A 6241-nucleotide genomic window follows, 5' to 3' on the forward strand; every position below is an offset into this window, starting at 1 on the left:
CCATCTAATTTTTGATAAAGGAGCTAAAATATAGAATGGACAAAAGACAGCCTTTTCTGTAAATGGTGCTGGCAAAATTGGTTAACTACTTGAAGAGAACTAAGGGTAGATCGTTAGATATCACTCTGCACCAGAATCAACTCCAAATGTATCAAAGACCTTGGAGTCAAAGCAGATATTCTGAAAACATTACAGAATGGAATAGGAGAAACCCTAGGTCTCCTTGGCAGAGGCCTAAATTTCCTTAATAGAGACCCAGAAACACAACAAATCAAAGAAAGATTGGATAAATGGGATTGCATGAAATTGTAGGGCTTGGGCATGGCAAAGGACATAGCTAGCAACATCAATCGAAAGCCCACTGATTGGGAGAAGATCTTCACTAGCCATACAACAGACAAGGGTCTCATATCTAAACTATACCTGCAACTCAAAAATATTAATTCCCCCAAGAACAAATCTTCAAAGAAACAACAGCCCAATAAGAAAGTGGGCTAAAGAAAAGGAGAAAATTCTCTGAAGAGGAAAGAAGCATGGCCAATAGACACATGAATGAAGAAATGCTCAACCTCCCTAGCCATAAAAGAAATGTAAATCAAAACAACATTGAGATACCACCTCATCCCAGTTAGAATGGCAATAATCAAGAACTCTAATAGCAACAGATGCTGGAGGGGATGTGGACAGAAGGGAAGCTTACTGCATTGTTGGTGGGAGTGTAAATTTGTTCAACCACTTTCAAAAGCAGTATGGAGATTCCTCCAAAGGCTCCACATAGAGCTCCCCTATGACCCAGCAATCCTACCTTTGGGCATTTACTCAAATGACCCCAAACAAGACCACACTAAGGCTACCAGCACGACTATGTTTATTGAAGCATTATTTACCTTGGCAAAGATATGGAACCAACCCAGATGCCCCTCAAGTGATGAATGGATCAAGAAAATATGGTATATATACACAATGGAATTTTATGCCTCCATCACAATGAATGACATTGCCCCATTTTTTAGGACTTGGAAAGACTTGGAAAAAAATTATTTTAAGTGAAGTAAGCCAGGCCCAAAAAAACATAGGTCCCATGGTTTCCCTTATTAGCAATAACTAGTATATGTCTGAGTCAAGCAGAAAAGGTCAGATCAGGTGATGATAGGGAAATGAACCCTAATATATGTATTCAAATGTTTTTTTTGTTTCATGCAATTGTTCCTAAAGTATATATAAGATTTTTTTGTTGCTTTCTATGTCCCTCCTCCACGGTATAACCCCTGTTTTCATTGCATTTGATGTTGGTATAATTTGTCGAGGGGAAGGAAGAAACAAATCTTTTAAATAGGAAATCAGGTGGACCCATTGAAACAATGAGAGGGACAAGTTATTATGTTGAAAAACTAACTTTAAACTTATATGAGGGGAGAAGAGGGGGAGGAAGATTGGCTGGGTGGCAAGGGGAAGATGGGAAGGGATTGGAATGGGAAACAAAGGAGGAGGCTACAATGCTTGATAAGGAATTTACTTATCTTTCGCATGTAATTGTAACCCCTCTCTACAGTATTTTCACATTAAAAAACAGAAATGATTAAAATTGGACAAAAGTTCGGAATAGACCTGTTTTCCAAATAGCCATGAAAGTAGCCAGTGGGTTTACAATGTCGTGTTTAATACAACTTCTATGTTGGCTTAATTCTTTTGGAACAGAAGTCATTAGAGAAACGCAATTCAAAATTACTATGATACTAGTTCATAACTATTATAACACTTATCCAAAAAATCAAAGGAACCTGGTGTGGTGGTAAAGGCTTGTAATTCCAAGCATTTAGCAGGTTGGAGTAATAGGATTTTATTCTAAGGCCAGTCTGGGTTACTGCACATAGTACAAACCTGCCCTTAAAAAAAAGGTAATAATGTTGGTGAGAATGTGGATAAAAGAAATTTGCTAGGGCTGGGAAGGTGGCTCAGTGATAGAGCGCTTGCCTTGCATGCCTGAGGCCCTGGGTTTGATTCCTAAGCACCACATAAGTAAAAAGAAGAAATTTTCCACACTCTTAGTCAAAATACAGGTTAATATTCTCCTTGTAGAAAGTAGTATGCAGTTTTCTAGAGAAATGTAAAGTTGAAATGTCATCTGACCCACTGATCATATGTTTATTTCTCTTTGTGTAACTGATAAATATATCTATAGTTCATTGCTATTCAAATTATTCACAATAACGGCCAAGATATAAATTGAAGTTAAGGGTTGAACTACAGACTAATAAAGCACTGTGTTGTATGCACAATATATTTTTGTTTCATTTTTAATATAGAAAGAGTCTTCTCCCAGTAGCCACAATTTACAATAACCTGAAAGATGTATTCTAAATGAAGAAAAATGTCTTCTGATCTTTGTAAAACCACACACACACACACACACACACACACACACACACACACACACACACACACACACACACACACACACACACACAGAGCAACCTGATCGATTTAGAGGGAAATGATGTTTTTTGTTCCCAAGAATTTTTTTTATTGTGAAAATACTGTACAGAGGGGTTACAATTACATGGACAACATAATGAGTACATTTATTGTAGTGCCCACGTTCCTGGACCCCCACCAAGAAGACCAACAAGAGTCAGACGTTCTGAAATGCAAAAGCAAGGTTTTATTTAGACGGGCTGCAGCTTGGGCCTCGTCCTACACTCCCACACAGTGGAGCCTAGGTGGAGAGCCCTGAGATAAATAAAGATTTGCAGGGCTTATAAAGGCAAACAACCAGGTGTTCGGATTACCACCACATCTTGCTCTGCTAGCTGAGATAAACAAGCAACATATGATCACTGCCTCAAAAATGGAGTTACTTTAACCCTTGCTCCCCCCTTGACTTATGGTCCTGAGACACAATATTGTGGCTCCGGCCCCAAACTTCACTTCAACAGCTCTCGATCTTGACTAGTCCCTCTATGACCATAGCCATGTTGTCTTTTGCTATTCCTGAATGGTCAATGTGAAAACAACACTCTTCTCCTAGGACAGCACAAAGTTCCCCTTGTTGTACTGAGCGCCTCCCAGGAGTTATGCAAATGATAATTGAAACAATACCAATAACAATCAGTCCATTTTTCTTTTCTTGAGTTATATATGGAGTGGTTGGGTAGGATGCTTAGTGACTTCCCATGTTTCCCCATGGTCATCCAGGGCAATGGGGTCAGCCAGTCTTTCATGGGTGTAGTGGATCTAAGCAGCAATGCTGTCCACCTTAAGGGCAGTGGGTGTAGCCAAAGGTACCATGTAAGGTCCCTTCCACTGTGGTTCCAAAAATCTCAAGTTGTACCTTCGAACAAACACACAGTCCCCTGGTTCAAACAAATGGGGGGTAGGAATAGAAGCAGAATCATATAATGCTCTAAGCTGGGGCCACCCACTTTTGTGGACAAGCTATAGATAGTCAAGTTTACATAGAAATTCAGTGTCACTCAAATGAGCAAGCAATCCAGTCTGAAGGCTAGGGATAATAGGTGGAGGATGTCCATACACTATTTCAAAAGGAGTACACCCAAGGTGATAGGGTGAATTTCTTATTCTACACAGAAGGAGTGATACCCAGTCTGTGCCAGTCTCCAAAGTCTGATTCATTCTTTCTACCTGCCCTGAACTCTGGAGTCTATAAGCACGGTGCAATTTCCAATCTGTCCCCAGTGCCACAGTTATCCCCTGACTTACTTTTGAGACCAAGGCCGGTCCATTTTCCGACCTGATGGTGGATGGGAAGCCATAGATGGGTAGGATTTCTTCCAGGATCTTCTTAGCCACGAAGTTCGTGATCTCATGCTTTGTTGGGTAGGCTTCAACTCATCCTGAAAAGGTGTCTACAAAAACTAGCAAATATTTATATCCAACTTTTCCACTTTAAATTTCTTTGAAGTCTAATTCCCAATACACATCTGGCCTATCTCCACGGAGGCGAGCTCCTTTTGTAACTGGTTGATTGGGGGAATTGGTGAGCTGACAGGCTTTACAATTTTTAACAATGTCCTCAATGAGTTGATTTCCTTGCTTAATTTTTACTTCTGAGTGTTGGAGCAAGTCCTGCATTCTTCGGGTTCCCATGTGAGAGGCCTGATTGATTCTCTTAAGAATCCCCTTGCCCAATCTTTGTGACAAGATAAGTTTCCCCTCACCAGTTTTCCACCAGTCTTTATTTTCTTCTCTGCCTGGGGGCTTATAGGCCATGGGAATTTTCTTTATCCACTCCAAGTCTTCTTGGGAGTACTGAAGCTCAGGAGGCAAAGCTTGAGGCCCTGCATCTACTAGAGTAAGTACTCCCCCTCTGGGATGGAGGGCCACCTCCTTAGCTGCCTGATTGTACAAGTTATTTCCTTTGGTTGTTGAATCAGTTTCCTTTTGATGGCCAAGGCAGTGCATAATGGTAATATTTGCTGGTTCCCCTAGGCCTGGACAAGGCTTAAAATTTCTTGTTTGTTTTTAATAGCCTTTCCTTCAGGTGTCAGCAGCCCCCTCTCTTGGTAAATGGCTCCCTGGACATGCATGGTAGCAAAAGCATACCGATTGTCGATGTAAATGTTTAATCCCTTCCCTTTCCCCATCCATAGGGCTTTTGTTAGTGCCACTAGTTCTGCTCTTTGTGCAGATGTACCCTGGGGGAGTGCTTCAGCCTACACTATCTCAGTGTCCATGGTGACTGCTGCACCCACATACATTTTTCCATCTCGAATGAAACTGCTGCCATCTGTGGACCAGGTATGCACGGCGTGTGACAGTGACAAGTCCAACAAGTCTGGCTTCTTTTCCTTGGCCTGGTCTCTCTTGTCATGCTCAATTTCACATTCTTTGCCCTTCCTTTCCTTTCTTTGCTCCTCTGTCTCTCTCTTACTGTAAACCTTTTCCTCCACGGCTACTAGATCCCTAATAGACTTTTCACCAAGTCTTTCTAGAGCCTGCAACTTTTGCTTTATGTATGATGCAGATTGATTTATATAGGAAAACATAATCATCTGAGCTGACTCCAGAGTCTCAAGATCAGATGGGGTATATTGAGTAAAAGCTTCCATGAGCTGCTCAAGATACCCTCCCGGACTTTCAATTCCTCCCTATCTAACATCATAGACTCTGGCCATATTAGTAGGTCGGTGAGGCACCACCTTGAGACCTACAAACAGAGCCTGGTGATAGATGAGGAGTCGCTCCCTACCTTCAACCATATTGCAGTCCCATGTTGGTCAAATCTCAGGAAAATAGGCAGCGATCATGGCAGGATCTGTGATGGGCGCTCCTGTGTGGCCAGGGATTTGTTTCCGGGACACCTCTCAGATAAGGTCTCTCTCTTCGGTGGTAAAAAGGACCTGTAAAAGCTGACTGCAATCATCTCAAGTGGGTGATGAGTAATGAGAATGGTTTCAAGCAAACGAATTAAATCCTGGGGTTTCTCAGAAAAGGAGGCATTTTGGGTGTGTCAATTGTATAGATCACTGGTAGAAAATGGCCAATATTAGAATTGCTTTTGATCATTTGCATCCACAGGACCTACTGTGCTTAAGGAAAAAACAGCTGCATTAGAAGTGGGAGAGGGGCTGATCCCATGGCTTCCTCTAGTGACTGGCCCCTCAGAAACTTTAAGGGCAGGTGCCGAGATTTCGGCTGCTGGTTCTATAGCTACCTCCTCCTCTTGGTGATTCTCAGGCTCTGCAAAAGGAACCTGGGAAGCTGAGTATGGGGTAGGAAATATTTTTTCCACGTTATCTCCCTGAAAAACCGGGGGGGTACAATATCTTTTCCCCTTTCTTAGCTTTTTTCTTTTTGTTAGTCTAGGGGGTTAGATGGAGTGTTGCCCATGATTTCCAGTCCCATTAGTCGTACAGTCCAAAAAACAATAAACAGTACAAACAAAACATACACAGCCCTAACAGTTAAAAAAAAAAAGGTTACGAAGTGGAGATCTCCTGAATTGGTCCGCTGACCCCTGTAATAGGGAAGCAGAAGGAGCAGACCCACAGTGAGTGAGTTGGGCCTCAGTTAGGAGGCCCTCTTGGTCAGTTCTGGCCCAACACCAAACCAACCTATGCACCACAATTTTCATGGCAGGGATCCAAGGACCATCCCCTTCACAAGAGGATCTGGGATGTCTCCCAGTTCCTCCAGGGTTGTCATGCAAGCATGTGCGCTATGACAACCCTTTACACAATACGAATTGGAGTGGCCGTCCTCACAAACAAAAATGAAAATA

Source organism: Dipodomys merriami, unplaced genomic scaffold (genome assembly GCF_024711535.1).
Source record: "Dipodomys merriami isolate MVZ:Mamm:240054 unplaced genomic scaffold, mDipMer1.0.p SCAF_190, whole genome shotgun sequence".
NCBI lineage: Eukaryota > Metazoa > Chordata > Mammalia > Rodentia > Heteromyidae > Dipodomys > Dipodomys merriami.